This window comes from Lacerta agilis, chromosome 11 (genome assembly GCF_009819535.1).
Source record: "Lacerta agilis isolate rLacAgi1 chromosome 11, rLacAgi1.pri, whole genome shotgun sequence".
In the NCBI taxonomy this organism is placed as follows: domain Eukaryota; kingdom Metazoa; phylum Chordata; class Lepidosauria; order Squamata; family Lacertidae; genus Lacerta; species Lacerta agilis.
In genome coordinates this window covers 12503518-12527787 of record NC_046322.1, presented here as the reverse complement: position 1 = coordinate 12527787, position 24270 = coordinate 12503518, and the positions used below count along the sequence as shown (strand labels likewise).

Below are 24270 nucleotides of genomic sequence, written 5' to 3'. Positions count from 1 at the left end.
AAGTTGTCTATGAAGGAATGTGGCCATTGGGCTCAAAGGTTTCCTCACCCCTGTCCTAAGGGTTTCATTGGCCTCATTTCATGACTAAGCTTACCCCAGTGAAGTTCATGCTAGGTTTTCAATGGAAATGCTGAATGAGATTGAGTGCTGCCATTGACCAGGATGATGTAGGCTGGAGATGATGTTCAATCAAGTATAATACAGATGAGTCATGGTTCTCTTTCCTTCCCTACCCTTCTCTACAATGATAATGTAGGTGGACAATGACTAATGTCAGCAAGAGAAAGCTCATCTAGTCACACTGATTTCAACTCAAATATATCACCTTTCCTTCTCCATAGCCAGTTTAGGATGATTCTTGCTTTCACTTATTCATCCACTGACATTAAGGGGATTTACTTCCAAGTAAATGTGTTTAGGTTGGGGCAGGATATGTCCTTTCTCTTTCTCCCAACTCCTCTTCAACAAGTTTCTGCTTTCTGCTTGCTCCTAGGCAAGGGGTGAAAACCATCGGAAATGTCCTGAAGGCTTAGATATCTTTCTCCCTTCCCATTTCCCACCAAGGGAAATAAAATAGTACTGTATTTCTTTCTTTCCAGAACGTCTATGTTATGTGAGCCAAGAAAAACAGACCCCAAAATACGGCCTCTGGGGTTCAAATGACTAGTAGTTTTTTGCAACAGAAATGCAGATGCGGGAAACACAACCAGAAGGCTTTTATAAAGCAACTTCTCTCCCCCCCCCCGCCCCCCATTTTAAACATTGCCCAACAAACCTTGGTGGCTGGTGGAATGCTCACAGTATTTATAGAGTCCATATGCAGAAGTACAGTCTGTCTGTAGGAACTGTTCCTTGAGAGGAACAAAAGCGCTTGCCAGCACACGTGTCCACGAACTGACCAAACAACTGAAGAGAGTAGCTTACAGATTGGTACAAGAGTCATAACATGACACAACCAGACTCTGGGTACTTGTAGCTGACCTGTTTGTTGAGCATCCACCCTGATTTATTGGCTTTTTAAAATGAGCATTCCTTTCAAATTGTTTGGAGGGAAGTTTCCAACACCAGTGTTATCCAACACCTTCCAGTGTATTTCCCTGTCACTTTCCTTACTGCAGAAAGTCCAACCTTTTCATAAAGTGAGTTTGTTGTGCAAGGCCTCCCCGTCAACTATAATTGAGCAACCTGAATTTGCCGGTACGTGATTGAATCCCACCTGAAGCTACTGATAGTCTAGAAGCAACTTCTGTGGGCATTTAAGAAATATCACTTGGGTGCATTTTGGCTGAATTCAGATTGTATTTTCATATGGCAGCAATGTTCAAAAGTATGCACTTAAATTCACAGGGGTATCCATTCTTACTACTGACACCTGACAGATCTACCATACTATCCACAGCTTTCACAGAGGAAAAAAAAAATCCAAGAGACCAACACTGTAGTCATAGCCGTCCACAGAGGGGAGAAGGGGAGCAGTCACCCCCTGGAGGAACCATAATCCCCAGATCCCCAGTTTTCATTTAAAAATAGAGTATGTTTCTAGTAGAACCCTACAAATGAGGCAGAATGTACACACTATTCTTTTATGCTATTCTTCTAGTTTTTGTGAAAAAACCTGGCCTGCTTTTGCCCTCAGTATTTTACTTTGACACACACACCTCAGAACAATTCCTGCAGATGCTTGTGACTCTAGCGGCAATCACCTGCCAACCACATGTGGGTAGGCAATTGGTTGAAGACACAGAACATAATAAGAGCCCTGTTGGATCAGCCCAAACTTCCAAATACTCCATCTGTAGCCAGAATTAGACGCCCCAATTCACATAAGAATAGGCCACAAGTGGGATATAGGTATTAATAATAAATTAACATGTGCCATTAAGGTAAGGTGGGGAATATGCAGGAGAAATGATTCTGAGGGGATATGGAGGGTATTTGTAGAATTTGTACTGTTAAAATGGAAAGAGGTCAAACCATTGCAAGAGGTGCTGAAATTTTGGGAGGTTGGATAGTTACAATGGAATGGTCTCGGTGGGGTGGGGTGCACATTTTTATTCTTATTTGTTTATGATTATTACTTTGTCAAACAAAAATAAATAAATAAATAAATAAATAAATGAATAAATAAGAAGAATGTATCAAATGTAAATAAGTGTATAAAATACAGTGGACCCTCCGGATACGAACTTAATTCGTTCCGGCGGTCCATGTGCAACACTAAAAGTCCACAACAAGAGGCGCCACGATAGAGCTCTTCTGCGCATGCACGTGTGGCAAAACCCAGAAGTATACACTTCCGAGTTTGCCACGTTCGCAACCCGAAAGTTACGTTACTCGAAGGTAACACAACCCGAGGTACCACTGTAGAAAGAATCATAAAAAATAATACTCCACAATGAAACAGATCATGACATTCCAAAATTGACAATAGCAAAAACAGCAACCCCTCCCCCCCCAAAACACCTTGCAATAGGAAGCACCTTTTTATTCCTTTCCCCTTCCTGTTTCCCAGTTACTGTTAATGTCCAGGGGGACCATAGGAAACTGGTTGAGGAAAGTAATACCTTACTTATTTGCTTATTTGTTTTTTTTTAAACCCTTCATTGATGGCATATGCAAAGACCTCACACAGCTTTGTTCCTGCTTCTAATTGGTCTAAGTAAAAAGAATTAGAGAGGTGAACCTTCAAAATTCAACAGGATTGACACGAATAATGGCTGTTAGATAAAGCAGTTCGCGGAGGCTGGTTTGTTTGGCTCTCCCCACGGGAGTCCTTTGCATGCCTAACTGGGTTTCACTGAACCATGTTAATTTTTCAGTTGACACAGGCAGCCTCAGATGAATCACTATTTTAATCTTTCAGGGAGATCCCTCAATGCAGCAGCCACACAGCTACCTTAAGGAGAAAACCGGTCAGCGTCTCACCACCGATTTATTTGAGTGAGAGGTGAACTGCATACATAAAACACTGCAGGCTGCTCAGGGCAAAAGATAAACATGACTCAAAAATTAGGCACAGATATTTATATATTCCCATGCACTTTTCACCCTTCACCTGGGCCCTTCTTGATGGGTCTGACAGAGGCGTATCTGGGCTCTCTTGCACCCTTGGCAAGGAGCTGTATCAGAACCTCTGAAGCTGGATCAGACCATGGACCAGAAACTCAAAAAGTTTGCTTTTCGTCCCCTTTTGCTCTCCGACAGTGACTTCCTCCTCAGCATCAGCCTCTGCCCCTCCTCCCTCTCCTTTTTGCCTTCCATTGGTTCATCTGCCCTCCTCCCTCAACGTTGTACAAAGGAAGTTGCATGGATCTGCAGCTCCTTCGTGCATGACTAGAAAGATGGCATTCCAATCATAGCAGTGGAGATGCTCTTCTCCTCTTCTCTCACATTACTACGCTACCCACACATTTGGACAATCCATATGAATAGTTATATCCAAGAATTTAAGCATCTTAGGATCATGTAAACCAGCTGAAAATGGGAAGGATCCAGGGCCATCTATGTGTCTGTCTTTCATAGTGTGTATGTCTCTCATAGTTCACCCTACAGGGCAGGGCCGGATTTAGGTTTGATGAGGCCCTAAGCTACTGAAGGTAAAGGTAAAGGGACCCCTGACCGTTAGGTCCAGTCGCGGACAACTCTGGGGTTGCGGCACTCATCGTGCTTTACTGGCCAAGGGAGCCGGCGTACAGCTTCCAGGTCATGCGGCCAGCATGACTAAGCCGCTTCTGGCAAACCAGAGCAGCGCACGGAAACGCCGTTTACCTTCCCACCGGAGTGGTACCTATTTATCTACTTGCACTTTGATGTGCTTTCGAACTGCTAGGTTGGCAGGAGCAGGGACCGATCAACAGGAGCTCACCCTGTCGCAGGGATTCGAACCGCCGACCTTCTGATCGGCAATCCCTAGGCTCTGTGGTTTAACCTACAGCGCCACCTTTATATGTCCAGCTGTCCTTTGTCAACAACAAATTGTTGCTTTTTTGTGTTGAATATATGCTGTGTGGTAATTTATGGACCTTATAGGTATCTAAAGCCATTTGCACATAACAAAATGTTTTTAAACGTATTTTGGAAATGTACATCCAATTTTTTCCCCTTTAATTTTTTTGGGGCCCCCAAAAGAGTGGGTCCCTAAGCTATAGCTTGTTTAGCTTATATGTAAATCTGGCACTGAGAGGTGCTCCTCTGAAAGGTTATATGGGGAAGAAGATTGAGAAGAAGCGGAGTTGTCTAAAGGAAAGGGAATCTTAAAAGTTCCATACTGTTCTGATCATATGGATTTGCATTTCTGGGGTTTGGAATGTATTTTGGGGCCAACTCACATATGCAAGGTCATCACTTTTGCTCCAAGTGATGATTTGCATGTGTGATGTGCCATCACAAATTAATCAGCATAAACTTTCACCTCTCATTCCCTCAAGCGCCATACTTTTCAACAGAGCCAGTGTACACATTTGGCTGAGAGCATTCAGTAATCAAATGAAGAGAAATCAATGTGGGGATGCTAAGGTCATCTGGAGCTAAAAATAGGATTTTACCTTTGCAGAGCAGCAGGGCCAGTTTGGAAATGTTCTCTCTGTGTTCAGTACAAACGGACCTTTTCACTCTCAAGCACAGACAGACCTTTCCTCGAACCCTGAAAAACCTGACTCTATAAATTTGCAGCAAAAGCAGGCTATGAATTGGCCAGTTCCTGTGACAACATAAACACCCCTCCCTAGAGAAGCTTCTCCTCTGCTTGAATGAATGTATTGACAAATCAAACTACATGTGGAGCTTTAAACTTTTTTTAAAATATAGACCATCTGCCTGAATTATAGGGGGAGGGGCAAGATTTCCCATTGACCAAGAGTTCAACTTGGTAGATTGTAAATCTGTCATATGGATGGCATAGCCAAGAGAAAAGCTGACACACATCGTAGGTGAAGAACCAGTTGCAACTTCTTTTTAAATATTATGTACACTTCCACCCTTAGTAAGGGGTAAGTCCAATGAGGCCAGTGGGACTTCTTTCAGTAAACACGCTTAGGATCAGACTACAACTGATGGCCGTCCATGCAGGAAGTCTTTAATACATTTTCTTAGTCTACTTAAATCTCCATGTATACATCATCCAGAATTCCCCGCACTAGCAGCATAAACTGTGCTTAGCAATGCCTTTGATTGTGCAAGTATTCCTCTATCTAGACACTCTAAGGCAGGTCTGTATCTTTTTAATAAAAAATAATGTAAAATGCAGTTACAGCCTTACGTGAATAGAGAAGAAATAGCTTGCTGGGTCTACAAACTGATCTCAGCATTGTAAAATAATAATAATAACAACAACAACAACAACAACAACAACAACAACAACAACAACAATAAATGCCATGGAGTTTACATTCTGGGGTAAAACTAATTCAACAGTTATAAAAAGTAACATTTTAAGGTTTGGTTTTTTAAAAAAATACTTATTTATTTTAATTTGATTTCAGCATCTTTTTTAGGGCAACTGAAATGAAAATGCTGAGGAAGTTACCAAACAAAATGGCACAACAAAATAAAATAAAATAATTCCTTCTAGTAGCACCTTAGAGACCAACTAAGTCATACTGTGCTTTGGGCAAATAGTAATTTTCTTCTTGCTCTAGCTTTATAATCAGAACTCTCTGACATATTATTGGAGGAAATAGGATTGGAAGCATAAGGCTCTCCCCTGGTGTGGGACCTAAAAAAGACAAAATTATATCAGGCAAAAGTTCCATCTAGCCTTTTAGCGCTGTTTCTGGCAGTGACCAATACCAGTTTTCATGTGAAAAAATAAGTGCTTAGGGCAGCAAGTCCGCTTCAACCTCCCCACCCCAAATCCATTTTATGTTTCTGTTGTGTCATTTAGACGGGAACCCTGTGGGCAGGTTCTGTCTTCTTTCAACTGATTGTAGGCAAGCTGCTCTTGGTGCCCTTTTGACTTCAGAGAAGGTTAAAAATGTTCCAAATCAACAAGTAATCAGTAGATTAATCAACTAAAGCTTTAGTTGATTGGTTGTTGGGAGCAAATTTTAACTGGGTAATTGTTGGGTGTTGCATTAGCCAGGGTCCCACACACTTCAGAGTTTCGGAAAGCTGTTGCTTGCTTCCGTCAGGAACACACTCCCTTCTCTGTCATCCTGCCTGACTAGAGAAGACCTGCTCATCATGAAGGAAAGTACATAACATTCTCACTTGTCAGAAGGCGGCACCTGCCTTCCTCAGACTTTCTATTAATTGCTCTGTGGCAAGCCATTAAGAGGACACTGGAATCTTGTAACCCGTCTTTAGCCCCAGAGCCTAGGGCTCGCCGATCAGAAGGTCGGCGGTTGGAATCTCTGCGACGGGGTGAGCTCCCGTTGCTCGGTCCCTGCTCCTGCCAACCTAGCACTTCGAAAGCATGTCAAAGTGCAAGTAGATAAACAGTGTTTCCGTGCGCTGCTCTGGTTCGCCAGAAGCAGCTTAGTCATGCTGGCCACATGACCTGGAAGCTGTATGCCAGCTCCCTCAGCCAGTAAAGCGAGATGAGCGCCACAACCCCAGAGTCGTTCATGACTGGACCTAATGGTCAGGGGTCCCTTTACCCCTTTACCTTTACCTCTCTGATTAGGGACAGAGGAAGCTGTGCTATCGAGTCAGACACTGGCCTATCTAGCTCTGTATTGTCTACACAGACTGGAAGCAGCTGTCCAAGGTTTCAGACCTCTCCCAGCCATACTGGGAGATGCTGGGGAGTGAACCTGGGACCTTCTGCAAGCAAAGCATGTGTCTTGCTACTACTGAAGACCTTGGATTCCTCCAAGCTTGTCGCTCCAGTATTCTCTCTTTCATGGCTCACACTAGGGAAGGTCCATTTGGCTATATAAGGGCTGGCCTTTACAGTAGATGATGGTGCCCAGTAGATGATGGGTTGCCCCATCCAACCTCTTATTAAAAACTTCCAGTGAAGGAGAGTTCACAACCTCCCGAGGAAGACCTTTGCTCTATTAATAATATTAAAAACATGCTAAAACATCAGACATAAAAAACTTCCTTAAGCAGGGCTGCCTTCAGATGTTTTCTAAAAGTGAGATAGTTGTTTCTTTCCTTGACATCTGATGTGAGAGTGTTCCACAGGGCAGGTGCCACTACCAAGAAGGCCCTCTGCCTGGTTCCCTGTAACTTCACTTCTTGCAATGAGGGAAGCACCAGAGGACCCTTGGAGATGGACCTCAGTGCCCGGGCAGGACAATGGGGGTGGAGATGCTCCTTCAGGTACACAGGGCCAAGGCCATTTAGGGCTTTAAAGGTCAGCACCAACACTTTGAATTGTGCTCAGAAACATACTGGGAGCCAATGTAGATATTTGAGGACCAGTGCTATATGGTCCAGGCGGCAATTCCCAGTCATGTCTAGCTGCTGCATTCTGGATTAGATGTAGTTTCCAAGTCACTTTCAAAGGTAGCCCCACGTAGAGCGCATTGCAGTAGTCTAAACGGGAGATAACCACAGCATGTACCACCCTGGCGAGACAATGCGTAGGCAAGTAGGGTCTCAGCCAGTGTACCACCAGGAGCTGGTAGGCAGCTGCCCTGGACACAGAATTGATCTGTGCCTCCATGGACAGTTATGAGGCCAAAATTATTCCCAGACTGTGCACCTTGTCCTTCAGGGGTACAGCTGCTTCATTCAGAACCAAGGAGTCCCCCACACCTGCCTGCCCCCTGACCCCAAGAAACAGTACTTCTGCTTTGTCAGGATTCAACCTCAATCGGCTGACCTCAATCCCCTCACCAAGAGGCGCTTGATAGGCTACTCATGAGCAAGCAGCCTAGCAGCTTCTCCCCCACAATGGGGCTGAGACAGAAAAATTATCATTTTAGTGCTGTAATAGAACCTACTGAAGATGCCCTTTGCTTCTAGCAATGGGTGGAAACTTTGGTAGATTAAATTGAAAGTTTCCACACAGTTTCTTTCATATAGTCGTAAAGACAGCTATTATGAAGTTTGGGCACCTGCAAATATCATTGGTTGATTGATGGGTTGCATTTATATATTGACTTCTTGTCAAGGCACTTTACAATTTATAACATGCGCACACAAAAATGGTTGTGCAGACTGGTGAAGACCAACTTCAGGAGCTGAAGGTACTAGGTCCTTGGGGCATGGGCACCTGCCTTCCCTCAGGACACACAAGTCTTAAGAGCCCCAGGGAAAGGCCTGAATGGGACTGACCCAACTATTAAGTTCATCCACATTGTGCTCAGTGTATTATTGTCTGTTACGTAGAGCAGGATGATTTTGTTTTGCAAGCCTGGAGACACAAGTCTAGTCACTAACTGGTAACAATGTAATGAAGAGCTTTTAGTCACTGTTACAAGCATTAGAGAATTAGAAGTAATAACTCATTGAGGAAGCAAGAGAGATTATAGAGGACAATTACATCTGGGTTTGCATAACAGTGGGTGTTATTACTTCTCGGCCTGTAAGAATTTCAGTGGCTGCCTGTTTCAACACAACACAGCCAGTATCAAAATTAAGCCTGGAGTTCCCACCTTTTAGGTGCCCTCATCAAAATGGGACACTTTCCACCTAAGGTAGGGTAGTCCAAAAGGCAGTACAAAGGCAGGGGGCATCCAATTTTGGCCTCATCCCCCTCCCCATGCAACAAGGCAATGTGCAGCCCTCAGGTTCCATACCAAAGTACTCTTGTGGCCCACTTGGTATGAAAAGTTGGGCCGCCTTGACCTAAGGACTCCTGCCATAAGTCCAGGTTTTCCCGGACACGTCCGAGAATCGCTCAGAAAAATGGCGTCCAGGTGGATTTTTGCTGCATCGGCAAAATGTCCGGGGAAACCTCGATGTATGGAGAGCTGGGCTATTTTTATATTTTAAAAATCTTTTAAAATCAAAGAAAAGCAGCAAAACGAAGCTCAACAACTCTGTCCGGTTTTTCACTTTTTGGAATATGGCAACCTTACCTCCTGTGGAATTGTGGGGCAGAAGATGATATTTAATCAAGGCATTCCTGAGAATCTCCATTTTGAAACCTCTATGGGTTTAAAATTGGGGCAATTTAACAGGAGACATGAAGGGACTCACTCAGCTGTTGGTTTGTAATGTAGGCTGCCAGCAGACATTACTGCCCCTGCACAAAAACACCATGCACTACCTGCGCACGATTCTCAATGTTGGAAGAAGAATCTACTGTCCATGTCTATGCACTCAGAAATACACAATTAAACCTGAATTTTCTTGTAGATTGGTTTTTTTTAAAATCACAGATTAATTTGGAAAGGGCATGAACAGACTTTTGAATGAAAGCATGTGAAAGTGACGCAAACCTAAAATAGATCGACCCACCCTACTTCTCAAGAGGAAAGAGTGCTAAAGAATTGTGATGTTTCTGTAGTATCTACAAATACAGAAACAAGCAGTAGCAAGTAGGGATTTTTAACATTAGCTTTATTTCACAAGATGTACATACTGCTTAATCTCAATGCACTTGCCAAATAATGCAAAAACCAAAAAGGGAGCTATCCTTTGAAATTTGCACTTATCTGAAGTTTGCAATGCAATTAAAACTGCACAAATGTCGCAGCTTGGTTTGCAGCATATACTACAATAATAGGTGCCAACTCCCTGGGGCCCTAGGTGTCCGAATACTCAGAAAATTCCCCGTGAAGGGTTCGGGCACCCACAAATTTTGGAGGCAGGGCCATGCACACTGCATGACACCCATGTCCCTGGGTATCCACGGTCGTGGGGCCAAGCTGGCACTCCTGACTACAATCTTAAATCAGCCACTAGGTTGTTGTTGTTCAGTCGTTCAGTCATGTCCGACTCTTTGTGACCCCATGGACCAGAGCACGACAGGCATGCCTATCTTTCACTGCCTCCCGCAGTTTGGCCAAACTCATGCTAGTTGCTTCGAGAACACTGTCCAAACATCTCATCCTCTGTCGTCCCCTTCTCCTTGTGCCCTCCATCTTTCCCGAACATCAGGGTCTTTTCCAGGGAGTCTTCTCTTCTCATGAGGTGGCCAGAGTACTGGAGCCTCAACTTCAGGATCTGTCCTTCCAGTGAGCACTCAGGGCTGATTTATTTAAGGATGGATAAGTTCAATCTTTTTGCAGTCCATGGGACTCTCAAGAGTCTCCTCCAGCACCAGAATTCAAAAGCATCAAATCTTCGGCGATCAGTCTTCTTTATGGTCCAGCTCTCACTTCCATACATTACTACTGGGTAAACCATAGCTTTAACTATACGGACCTTTGTCGGCAAGGTGGTGTCTTTTTAAGATGCTGTCTAGGTTTGTCATCGCTTTCCTCTCAAGAAGCAGGCGTCTTTTAATTTCGTGACTGCTGTCACCATCTCCAGTGATCATGGAGCCCAAGAAAGTAAAATCTCTCACTGCCTCCATTTCTTCCCCTTCTATTTGCCACTAGGTACCACAAAAACATTGGACAACCAACCCCAATCAGTTTGGGAAGTCTTCACATTTGTGCCTCCCTGAATGCGCATTCCAACATTTTTCAGTAGAGGATGGCCTTATCTGTATATCCATCACATATGACAGAATATCTACACCCCATTAAAATGCTTCTCTGTATTTGTCAACGTACAACAGACGGCACCTTTCTGGGATCATCCGTGCAAAATTAACTTTGTGGGGTCCTAGTTTCACCGCTTTACACCTCTCCTGATTCAAATTTGAAAATCCGAGTCTAATTCAAAAGCCAACTGGAAAAGCACCGTCAAAGATTTTCAGACAATACTCTAGCAAGCCTGAGTTTATTGCGACATGGCAAAACGATTGCACTGTTGCATTGTTACACCATTGTGAACGCATAGCAAATGCTTGCACGTTTTAATGGCACTCTCATGAATCATTCAGGAGTGGGGTTGCCTGCAATTTACTTTGAGGAGTTCCTGCTCCAGGGTAGGAAAATAGAGAGGCAAGTGTGCAGCAAGCAGGAGCTGTAAATGGGACAGGAAAGGAATTTATCCTGTTATGGTTCTGGAACAGTCTTCCTATCTGCTTTTGTTCCTTATGTAGAATTAGAGGAACCACACAGAAGATACGTAAAACTCCACCAGGGCTGTGTGCATGTATTATTGTACACAAGGTGAGAAAAAGCATGAAAACCTTGTACTCAGGGCAATATTCAGTTTCCGGAAAATTTCAGCTTTCATTAAGTTTTTCTAACAGGGAAATTCTGCCCCTTATGGCTGCAAAAAGGCATTTTCAGACACGTATGGACCCTGGCTTTGTACTTAAAGATCTGCAATAGCAGCTTTATTGGCACTAAATTATGCACAGCGAGGATCTAGAAATCTCCCCGTTATCCTTCCAGGCAACAAGAGTTGCTAGAAGATAAACAAGACAGGAAGCTCATGGAGAAACGTAGCCCTACCAGATCCAGCTGGCTTAAAATCTTGCTCAATACAAAAATGCCATGACCTCAAAGTTCCCCTGCCGCTCATATCTGGGGCCTTACCAGCCAGGGATGCATTCCACCCAGAAAAATGTGTGCATATTCCCCCATGTTCCCTTGTTGACTGAGATGTAGTGGTAGATACAATAAGTGAGTCCTTTTCAGTCCTGACTCCATAGCTGTGGAATGTCCTCACCAATGAAACCAATCTAACCTCATCATTACATGAATTCTGCCCTGTGGTTAAAACCAGGCTTTGTGGAGAACTCTCTGAGGAAAGACGGTGTCTATTGTGACTAACTTGTCAGCTACTGCAATTATAGTGATTTTGCTGTTTTCTGTCTCATTGTGCTATTTCACTGTGTTTTTATGCTATTTGTTTCAAATCTGCTGCTCTTAGCTGCCTCGGGCTCTTGAACAGACAGTTTTAAATCAATAAATACATTTTAACCTAACATAATGTTCACCATCTCCCCAGCACCACCAAACTCAGCAATTCAAACGGACTCAAGTTCTTCATTACATAACAAAACTCCTCTCCCCTTTCAGCATTATGCTAAACAGAGGTGTTTTCATGGTAAAATCAACTGTGATCTGTCAGATTATTTCACTTCCTTTCTAGCATGTTTAAAGTGTCTACTTAGAAGTAAGCACCCTTAGTTCAACGAACTTACTCCCAGGTAAATGTGCACACGTATGTTTTAATTTTTCAGCAAAATTCATGGTGGTTGTCCTGAATGGATTTCTCAATATTGAGAAGTGAAGTTTCAGACAGTGCTCTGAGCATTTCACTGCATCACTAGCAAAAACCCTAGGACCCAAACTCTGAAATATGAAATAAGTAAGTAAGTAAGTAAGTAAGTAAGTAAACAAAGCACACATGCACAAAATAAGCATGTTTATATACATTTGCTTAATTTGCACAGGTTGTTGAATTCAGCTCTTAGCGCAGATTTTGGAAACTGCCTTGCACCAGCTCAAAGTGTTGGGTCCATGTAGCCTAGTATTGTCTACTCTGACTGGCAGCAACTATTCAGGGTCTTAGGCAAAAAAGAAAAGAAAAAAAAAACTTCCCCATCACCTGCCAAATAATCATTGTAACTGGAGAAGCCAGGGATTGGAGACTTCTGCATAATGCTCTAGCACTGACCTATGACTACTTCCTAAAAGTCTTAAAGATTAAAGAACAATAATTGTAAATAAACACAGCCCTAAACGTCACCCTTAATTAAAGCAAAACAAAACATAATCGCTCTTACCTGTGGTGTGACTTTGTGGAATCCTTCAAAGCACGGAAGTGAGGGAAAATGAAATCCCGTTTTCCATCACAGCCTTTTCATGAGACTCTGTGGGTGTTGGATAGGGGAAAGGACAACGTTAATTGTGATGCAAGCTTTTGTCTCCCAAGGACAGCACATCATACAGGATATTGATGGAGGTTGGGTGTATAGCCCCATATACCGCGTATGAATAAAGACACTGTTTAACAATTCATCCATGTGGGAAAAAAATGCACCTGACAATGCTTCCAAGGAGCAGAGGCAGATAGTCGTGACATAAAATATGACAAATCGCCAGGTCTAGATAGCATCCGCTCAAGAGTTCTCAAAGAACTCAAACGCGAAATTGCTGATCTACTATCAGAAACATGTAACTTGTCCCTCAGATCAGCCTCCATAACCTGTGGACAGGAAAGTAGCCAATTTGACACCAGTTTTTAAAAAGGGATCCAATGGGGGTATTCTGGAAAATACAGGCCGTTTAGCATAGCATATGTCCCGGAAAATTGGCGGAAAGCATTGTTAAAGATAAAATAACCAGTCGTATAGAAGAACAAGCCTTGCTGAAGCACAGCCAGCATGGCTTCTTCAAGGGGATTCTGCAAGGGAAGTCCTTTCTTATGAACCTATTAAGAGTTTTGTTTTTTTTAGTGCATCAACAAGCAGGGAGACTTGCCTGGCACCTACATTACATATCTTTTGGCGCCAGGTATAAACATTTCTCTGTAATCAATCCTTTGGCTGATTGACATGGCCTTTAAAATGTGTTTGTGGGGGGGTATCATTGGTTTGTTTTCGTTTATTATATATTTTGTGTTCTCTTATTATGTTGTGGACTGCCCTGTGATTTTGGATGAAGGATGGTATACAACCACCCTTTATTTTAATAAATAAAGATATAAGCAGGCTTTTTTCCAGCCAGAACTCAATGGAACTGAATTCCAGCACCTCTTTAGCACTGCATTCCTTCCTTGGGGCTGTGCGGCTGTGCGGCTGGTGGCATGGCGCTCATGGCTGCACAGTGGAGCCAACAGTTGGCATGATGCTTGTGGCTGTGTGTCAGAGGTGGCATGCATCACGGCAATCGGGGCAGTGCAACAATGGGTGTGGCGGAGTCTGAGGGCAGTGGCATAAGGTGATGGGGTTATTTTGCCATTTTGATTGTGCTGAAAGTGGCTGTGGGTGGATGCTCCTCCTAAAAAACAAGTCCTGCACCTCTTTTTCTATTTTAAAAGCCCTGGATATAAGTGTACTTGGACTTTTGAAAAGCTTTCATCAAGGTACCCCACCAAATAATCCTGAGAATGTTTAGCAATCCTGGAATAAGAGGAGAAGTCCTCTTGCAGATCAGGAATTGGTTAGGTAGCAGCAAGCAGTGAATAGGAACAAATGGAGAGTTCTCCAGATGGAGAGATTTAGTAAGTAGAGTCCCTCAAGGATCAGTATTCTGTGCTTTTTAACTTGCTGGTAAACATTCAAGAGTTAGGGATGAGCGACAAGGTGACCATGTTTCCTGATGACCCTAGGGTGTTCAGGGTTGCTAAAACAGAAAGGGATTGTGAAGAGCTCCAAAACTACCCCTCCAAACTGAGTGAACAGGAGGTGAAATGGCAAATGCCGTTCAATGGGAGTGTGTGTAAAGTGATGCAGGTCAGTGCAAAAACTAAAAAAAGCTAAATTCACATATACGTTCATGGAGTCTGAACCAGCAGTGACTGATCAGGAAAAAGAGCTAATAAAATGTTTATCAGGTACCCAACTGATCTAAGAGATTTAGGAGTTGGAGACAAACAACATTTTCAGGGTCACAGGTTCCCCCTTCCCTGATGCTGAAGGAGTGCCAGGTTGGGGAAGGATGCAGAAGACAAAACTGGGAGGACCAATAGACTGACATAACATCAGGCGCCTCCTGCCTATTGGCCATTACTGTTTCTAGTGTTGGGAGGGCTGAACACCATATTGAAGTGTTAGCTGCCATGCCATTTTTGCCTGTCCCCCGCCAGTACCATTTTCTGGACAGCTCATGCAGGAGCAGGTTTATCTGGCGACAGCCTCCTGGAGTTCTGGGGTTCTTCAAGGGGCCAGAGACTTATCTCCCCCTGCAATCTCACAAAAATAGCTAGTGACTGAAGATTCAGCTATACAGAGAAGGCAGCAAAATACAGTGTCGTATTTGCGATATTAGCAATCAGTGTGGATGTGGAGGAAAGGGTTGGGGGAGCCCTGAATGATCCTGTCCTGCTCTTTTAAGGACAGACATTCCAGCTAGAGCTGAACAGGACATCAGACACTGTCAAAGAGAAAAGGGCATGGCATTAAAGAATCCATGTTAGATATTGCAGTGTTGGGTCGCTGTGCCTTTTTTCTAAAGGCAATTCAGCGCCCGCCCCCTCTCTGCCCATGGATAACAATATAGTTTTGCCACCTATTTTCATGTCCAGAGATGTAGGCTATAGAGCTGCATTTTTTTTTAAAAAAAGTCTCTAAGTCTACTTAGCATGGGACGCGGGTGGCGCTGTGGGTTAAAACACAGAGCCTAGGGCTTGCCGATCAGAAGGTCGGCGGTTCGAATCCCTGCGACGGGGTGAGCTCCCGTTGCTCAGTCCCAGCTCCTGCCAACCTAGCAGTTTGAAAGCATGTCAAAGTGCAAGTAGATAAATAGGTACCACTCCAGTGAGAAGGTAAACGGCGTTTCCGTGCGCTGCTCTGGTTCGCCAGAAGCGGCTTAGCCATGCTGGCCACATGACTTGGAAGCTGTACACCAGCTCCCTTGGCCAATAAAGCGAGATGAGTGCCACAACCCCAGAGTCGGAAGAGTCGGACATGACTGAACAACTGAACAACAACAACAACCTATCCACTCTGCACAACATTCACAATTTCCTAAACTTCAGAAGCTTCTGCTTTTATTGCAGAATCTCACCAGCGAAGATCAAATAGCTATTGGTGGCCAATGCTACAAGGAGAGCAGATATCAATCTTCATGAGTGATTTGTCTCTGAAAATAACAGCAGGCCAAATGAATAGCGGAACGGGCGGAATAAAACACTTCTCTCTTCTTGAAAATCAATGGTGTCAGACAGACATAAAGCCTTAAGATCAGTGTACACGCCGAGGCTTAATTAAAAGTCAAACATTTGTCTAAGAAAATATCAATGACTGGTCTGTGTAAATGGCTGACTATTGTATCCTCTCTGCACCGCAAACAAACAAACAAACAAATGCTGGTATAAAACAGACAGGTTTTTACAAATGATAGTCGATAGTCAATAGGTGTTAAAAGGTCAAGGATTGGCTTGAACAGTAATAAGTTTTGATTTTTCGATGGGCATCTAGGAAAGTCTCTATGCTGAACTAAAAGAGCAGGCAACATTGTGGCTTACACACTAATCCTTGCTTCTCAGTTCTCAGCTTCTTACTATAAGATAGGACTTACCAATCACTTAGTATGTGCCCAAGCAATGTTCTCCTGACTGGTTGATTTCCCCTAAAAACGCACACAATGTTATGCTGGTATCTGATGAAGTGTGCATGCACACGAAAGCTCATACCGAGAACAAACTTTGTTGCTCTCTAAGGTGCTACTGGAAGGAATTTTTTTATTTTTTTATTTTGTTTCAACTACGGCGGACCAACACGGCTACCTACCTGTAACTGAATGTTACGCTGTGGCTGCACATTGCAAAGTAACAGAGAGCAAGCTGCCTTTCGGGGAAGATGTGTTATCATGACTTAAATTATAAGAAATCCCAAGACTTAAGATCATCCAAGACACACATGGATCTAGAAAACACATGGTAGCCTTTATCACTATGTTCACATCCTCAATCAAACAAGCCTGAAATGATCCAAGCAATGGCAACAGATGTCATAGGTGACAAGTGAAAACTCCTTTGCCAGCAAGATTTTGAGAAAAAGCACCACAGTGACTTAAAGAGGATTCACAAGCTGGTAGATCTTCCTTCCTACCCCTTGGAAAACATCAGGTGGATGGAGTGGAGATGAATGATTTATTGGCCGTTACCGCCACCACTTCATAGACCTGCGTATAGCATGGCTGGCCATATTTAGTATGTGTCTTACAGCACATGGGAAGATAGGGCTGCCTCCCTTTCTGTTTCATTGCTCTCAACGTGTAGAATCAAAGAATTGGAGGTGATGCTTTTGTCCATCTAGTCCAAACTCCTTTTTGATGCAGCAAGTCCAGAGCCAGAGCATCCCCGAGAGGTGGGAGAGGAGAATGGTGTCAGTTTTGCTGGTCAACCACCCATTCCACATCAGAATTACCTGTATAACATAGTTTTCTTTGGCATCTCCTCTACATCACTTCAGAACAATTCCAGAACCAACTAGACTCCAACCCTTTGGGGACGGCCAAGCACAAAATTCATATTGCGCGTTCATTAGTGCACATGGCAGAAGGGTATTAGAAACAATAGACTTTTGTACATTTCTGCAAGAGGAAAGATGGAAAGGCTGCCTGTTACAGCAGCTCCTCGGCTCAAGTAAAGCAACTAGATTTGAAGACTAACAGAAAGCTACAGTTGAGAAAGGCCCCTGAATGAAACCTTTATTGTTTAAAAACATCATAGGTAAAGTTCCATTATGGTGCAAGAGAGAGTTGTGACATACAACATAACTCTGGTTATAACAGATGCTTCGATTCAACAGATACCCATGACATCTGTGTAAGACAACTACATTCCAAGCAACAATCCAATCCTGAGTGGTTGTGTTAGCTGGGGAAGATTTTCTCAATAACAATAAAATATAGTTTGAGCGTTGCATGCCTTTTTTCACACAGATTAAGATAGCAATCCCATGCACACCAACCTGGGTGTAAGCATCATTGATCTCAATGGGACATACTCCACAGTAAACATTTGTACAGCTCAGAAGATGCTGGAAAAGTGTGAATGCCTCGTGGATTCAAGTCTCAGTGAAATCCAGTGGGCTAAAGACCTGATGTCACTGTCATGTGTAACAAGAAGGCTCTCAACAAGTTAAACTTCTGGTAGATTTTGGGGTGTGTGCCTTCTTTGTCCAAGTAGGAAAACTGTCAGAGAGGACTTTCAAACATCACCAATAGAAAACAAAGCAGATGGGAATGTTGATGTCGTTGGGAGGAATTTTCCCGAGGTCAGACTTTTTGATGAAGCATCTAGACAAAAAGCAAGCACATTTCACTCAATTGGGTGTCCTCCTTTCCATCTAAAGTTTTTTATTCCATTGTTATATTATGAAGTAAGAAGCTTCACTTCTTGTAAATTAATCTCCAAATGGTCTCTTTCACTACTATCAAAACATGGTGTGCACGTATCATTAAGTTTGACAATCTGTGAGCAAAACATCAGCCTTCAAGGTTATGCATCAGGCTGCTGCCTACTTTTAAAAAAAACACCTATTGAAATGTTTCCCTTACTCTCCTGACAAAGCAGAATTTACTAGCCCTCTTCAAGCATTCCTAATGGGCAAGTGAGATTAAAGGGGCTGTGAAGTCCTGTGTGTCCATTAACCAGACATCATTCCTAGACGCAGAGAGGTGGACACCATCTGGTCTAAAAAGAGTCTCTTTGCTAAATAGGAATCCTGGCCTAAGAATGTGAAACAGTCTTTTCGTCTTAGGGCTTATCCTCACTTCCTCTCGTCCCACTGCTTTCCCTGAGGAAAACTGCTCTTCAGCTCTCAATCGGAGCAAATGGCAATTCGGGTTTTCTCCAGAATGATGTTGGCTCAAAAGAGCTAAAGAGTGGGTTTTCCCTGGGGAAAAGAGCAGGGCAAGGGGGAAGCTGATTGGATCCATGCTTGGAAAATGCAAGTCAAGTAGAAGACTGCTAGAAAAGCATGGGATAATTGGAAGGTTGGACGAGCCCTTAGTCAGACTACAAATATACATGCATTTTAAGGGTTGCAAGTTTTAACCAATTTAATTTGCAGAGCCACGAACCAACTACTGGGATTTTGGTGCCATTAAAAGACACATCGTTTCGCTAAAGTCTTTGGGGGGAACTGAAAATGCCTGTGTGAGACCAGCTGAACATGAAGTTACAGTTTGCTTCAGTAATTTGGTTGGTTTATGGTGTTTTTTACTGCATGTTTTTAATGTGCCAACTGTAAAGCTGTCCTGGGATCCTGAAACAAGAAAGGAAGAATGAAAAAAAAAAATGAAAGAAAGATTTGCAGTGCAATCCTTCCTGAGAAGTAAGTCCTATTGAATTCACTGGGGTTACTCCCAGGTATGTGAGGGTTAGGATTGCAATCTCAGCTGTTGAATTTTAATAAGTGGGGGAGGGATTTAAAAATAGGTATTGGCTATGGTTGAATGTTCAAGTGTGTTGATGCATTGGAAAATGAAAAGAAGACATCCAAGATGGTGTGAAAATTTCCACCCTCCAGCATCTTAAAAAGGACACTTTTGTTGAATATATAAATTGTATTTGAATTTAATTAAGTCCATCAGCTTTAATACTACCTCATTAATGAATGCTACATAGATCTGAGGTGCAGCGTATGCATGTGGGTGTACTGATGTATGCTGTAGCATAAATTATTAGATCAAGCCATCTTTGCTAACAGATCACAAGGGAAAGTGTTCCCAAGAGCATAATAGCTGCACATTTCACTTAGCAGCATAAGCCCTTCGCATACCACCGATCTCATCTGACCTGGTTACTTGGGAAGATAAACAGCACAGTTTGTTCTGGACCCCCTGATTTCACTCAGGAGCCTGTGCCAACCTGCTTGTTTCTTAATCATATGCGCAGGGAGGAAGGGGCGTAACCGATTATGCACAGTCTTGTGATAGTTTGGCACACAAGACGTTTGTGCCTGTTCCCTGGAGCACCAAGTACTGCTGTCCGCAACAGACACACACTGTTTACTGCTCTCAGAAGTTTGCAGAGGCTTCCTTTACATCCTTGTCACTGAAGCAGAAAATACTATAGAATTCCTATTATCTCTATCCCTCGATATTCAGATTTCACTGTGTTCCCCCAGTGTATTTAACCACTCAGCCATAACGATAATACTGGAGGCCTTATCAGAAACAACCGTGCTTTATTATTCATACAATGCGGCTGATTTTTCTTCTGCTCTTTCTACATTTCTGTCTCCTGTGGGTTATCTCGGTTAGCAGGCCTTCGGGCCACGCAGGGTAGGAACTTTGGATTATGTTCTCAGTTCTGCTGTTGTTATACCCACTGGACATCATAATCTATGTAAATAGCACTCTTATTTATTATCCAAATGGCTAATTCAGCAAATCATTTACACCCTCCCGGCTATTAGGATAAATGGCTGAGTTAAAGAGATACGGTTTCCCTGTAGTTCTTGGTTTCCCTTTATTTTCTCTAAGGCTTCCTTGGAATTTATCAAGCATTTCTCAAGTAGAACCTGATCAAGCTCAGGTAAAATGAATCCCGCACGTTGCAGAGACACGAGCTGAGTTTTGCACTGGTTGGCTGCGGGCTTGTAACATCATAAACCTGCCTCTCTTGGAGCGAGGGGTGCCGACTTGAATAAAATATTCCAGGTAAGGCCCGCCCCTCACAATTGATCACATGATGCAGTGCGCGCACACCATTTGAATGGGAATGCCCATCAACTTTGTGGGTGCCCAGCCCCCTCAAATATTTTATTGTGGGGTTCAAAGCCCCCATGGCCCCTAGGAGTTGGCTCCCATGCTTGGAGCATGTTTTGCAAAATGTAGCAGTTTCTGTTTAATGAATCATAGAATCATAGAGTTGGAAGAGACCACAAGGGCCATCCAGTCCAACCCCCTGCCAAGCAGGAAACACCATCAAAGCATTCCTGACAGATGGCTGTCAAGCCTCTGCTTAAAGACCTCCAAAGAAGGAGACTCCACCACACACCTTGGCTGAACAAAACCCCAAAGCTGCAATCCTAAAGGGGGAGGGGGAGGAAGCTAAGGCAGTTGAAGTGCCTCACCTGGACCCCTGCTGAGCTGTCCAATGTACCTTAGATATCCATCTGTGAATGTGCTGTGATGAATTCTTACAAAAGTGTTGATTTTTAAGTCTGCTTCCTTGTTTCCCGTAAGAGATCATTTGCTTGGGCGGGGAGCACTTAGCAATGTGGGCTGCATATCTGCCGTTTTATGTGAGAACTGTGCATGACCACCCAGACCGAAGAGAATTTAAACGCTGTGGCTTATGATGAATGCTACAAGGCATGTTTGCGCAACTTTTGTTGCTCATGCCTCTGGAATGCAATTGTGGGTGTTGCTCAACACGTGGCTAGGTGTATGAAAAGCACTGTTCTGGACACTTTAAAAGAGATGAAAGCAATTGAGAAACTGTAGGAAACATGTGGTCTTGTTCATAATATGGGCAAAGATGGCTCGGTTGTATCAAAAATTGTAGAAGACTTGATTCGCATCGTTTCCCTTTAATGAGTTAACACAGTGTGCCCTAAGCACAGTACATGAGCTCCATCATGCTGCCTGCTCTTGCAGCAGATGGGGTTGGGTGGCTTTGCACCAAGAAACTGCTGCCGGTCAGAGCAAAGAACAGTAGGCTAAACTTATCAATGGTCTGAATCAGAATAAGGCAGCTTCATTTGGGCACTTCAGATCCTGCTTCCTGGAGGAAGCAAAGTCTTAAGAGAGGTCTTTCCCACTGTTATAGCAATGTACAAGGATCCCTTTCTCCGATTCCAAATAGCAATAACAAAGGCAAGAGATTGCTTTAGAAATCTGAACTTTACTCAGCGTACTGAATAGTGCCTTCATCTGACAGAACACCTGCAAAATAAATATTGTAGTATACTTTCATACGAGCCAATATTTACATGCCAGCTACGAGCCACTCCAGCTGTAATGCAAGTAGGGTAGGAGGAAGAAGGCATGTTTGCTTAGTATCAAAATGCTTGCTACTCTGGTGTAAAACCATGGCAGTAAAGTTATTTCCAACCTTACCAAAGAGAAGAAAGGCCTCTGTTTTTGCATATGACCAATGATACCAAAGTCACACCAGTACGAAAGGTCATTCTACGCAGGAGATGGATGGTGCAAAACCCTGTAAGGTCACATCAGACCTGCCCCAAAGTGGAAGCAGAAACTTCAGCTGCCACACTGCCAGGGCTGACCTGAAGTCTCCAGGTTTGCCTGCCTACAGGGCAAACGGTTGAATCTCCAGGTGGGTGAGAGTTCTTTGAGAGAGAGAAAGACAGAATATGAGAGACTGTGTGTGCAGCTTGCAAACCCCCCTGCTAATCGCACAAGGAAAAACTGTTGCTCCTAAGGGTGGAGGAGTATGAAATACAGTAAGCCCGCAACTGATGTGAGGGTTATGTTTAGGCACTGGTTGTGCCTAAAGTCAAAACTGCACATAGTCAATAGAAGTGATGGAGTGCTGGGCTTGGACTAAGGCAAATTGAATGCAGATTCTGCTCAGCCATTAAATTCTCTGGGCAACCTTAGATCAATTGCTATTTCTCACCCTGGCTTACATGTCAGAAGTATTGTGACAAGAACTCCTGAGCTTCATGCAATGCAATGCAATGCAATGCAATGCAATGCAATGCAATGCAATGCAATGCAATGCAATGCAATGCAATGCAATGCAATGCAATGCAATGCAATATACAATGGTACCTCTTGTTACAAACTTAATTCATTCCGGAGGTCTGTTCTTAACCTGAGGTACCACTTTAGCTAATGGGGCCTCCCCCTGCCGCCACGCTGTGATTTCTGTTCTCATCCTGGGGCAAAGTTCTTAACCCGAGGTACTACTTCTGGGTTAGCGGAGTCTGTAACCCGAAATGTTTGTAACCCGAGGTACCACTGTATCTGGAAAGGCTCTTTCTCACAAAAGACTGGGGATGTGTTTTGATACTATTTGACCATTTTGTTTTAACACTGCAGGTCTTTCAGATAGCAAGAATTAAAGGTTTGTTGGTGGGGAGGAGAATAGGCTCAAGGAGAGGGACCTGGATGCGGTACATCCACTGAACCCTCCTAGAAGTTTGGTTCTGTTCTCACGCTATGCAATCCCACATCCGCAAGAGGCTTAGTCATTGCTGGGTCATTGCTTCAGTCTAGTCTCCAGCCCATGTTAGCCACTGAAGCCATGCCAGAAAGCAGAATTCATCCCCGACCAGCATCATGATGGCTTATTTGAAATAACTTCATTGCCTGCAACATGCATTGCAACCACACACTTCCTCTCTATTTCTGCTGAGTAAATACTGTGGGTGATACCTGCAAGGGGGGGGGGGAAGCTCCTGTAAATGAAGTGTCATCCTTGAAAAACAGGTTTTGTAGTTTCAACACTGGTATTTCCCCCCACCACCACCTATAAAGTCAGCTGAGCAAAGGAACTTGCCTTTCCCCGTTTGACTGGGAGACATGTCAGCAGGCAGAAAAAAGCATTCATTAGTTTAAGGCATCTCCCTTGATTCTCCAAAGTCAGGCTAACTGGTTCAGATCAAGCTGTACCTGTTGCAAATGCGAAAGCAAACTGTGAAAAAGAAATATGAGGAAACCTGTCCCTTAAAAACAACTGGCCATGAAACATTAATGTTCTCAGAAATCGACTGCCAGGCATTATATGGCATCAGGAGTGTGGCTGGTAAAGACACAGGTGGCCTGAAAGAGCCTTTTGCACAGCCCATTCATTCCACAGTGCTTTGCAACTTTCATGCAGGACTATGCAACTCCTGACAATCAATCTATAGGTTAGAGAGTCCCTTATTCTAATGGTTACTTTGAAGTCCCGCCTACCAAGGTTTTCTCTCAGGGGTTTCTCTGGTGGCACCTCTGGTGGGAATGTCCCCAAAAGTTGCTTTATTCTGGAATGAAAATTATCAGGAGATGTCAAAGATTATTAAAACACACATCCAGTTGTCCCTACTAAATAGGTGGACAGATACTATGGAGACATTTCGCCAAAGGGAACTTGGCATGGGTGCTGGCAGCTGCCAGGATCTCTCTAGCACAACAGTGGGAATCTTTTTACAAGATCTGATTATATCCTTGTGGTATGAAGATCTTAGAATTTAGGTATTGGGGGGGGGGAATAGCACATGAGCTATGGGTGTCTAAGGGACAGCAGGAGCCCAGGTCTCTCCTATTCGGTATGGTGGAATTTTATTTCATCTAGTTTCAGATTTTCAGGTATCTCTCCCCGTGCCACATAGAGAAAAATGGTTGTCATGGTTTTAGATTGGGTGTTATATTTTGACATGTTTAAGTTTTGCATGACCAGCCTAAGTTTTGCATGCACACAAAAGCTCATACCAAGAACAAACTTAGTTGGTCTCTAAGGTGCTACTGGAAGGAATTTTTTTATTTTTTATTTTGTTTTGACTATGGCACACCAACACGGCTACCTACCTGTAACTAATATATAGATATATATAGGAACTAGATTGTGGCTCCCCTTCATGGATCACTGCCTTGTCGTGGCGAAGGGGCTTGAATTACTCAGGGAAGCTATGGACAGGTCAAGATGGACAGGTCATAGTGGAGAGTTTGGACCAAACGTGATCCACCTGGAGGAGGAACTGGCAACCCACTCCAGTATCCCTGCCAAGAAAACTCC

At 43.5% G+C, this 24270-nt stretch overlaps 1 protein-coding gene across 1 annotated transcript in view; it reads right to left on the bottom strand.

Moving 5' to 3' along the window:
* RAB27B (RAB27B, member RAS oncogene family) overlaps window positions 1-24270 on the bottom strand; it is a 100257-nt gene that overhangs the window by 51136 nt on the left and 24851 nt on the right. The window contains exon 3 of the mRNA XM_033164077.1: window positions 12689-12775. The gene's annotated coding sequence lies outside the window, so the exon portion shown is untranslated. The remainder of the gene's footprint in view (window positions 1-12688; window positions 12776-24270) is intronic.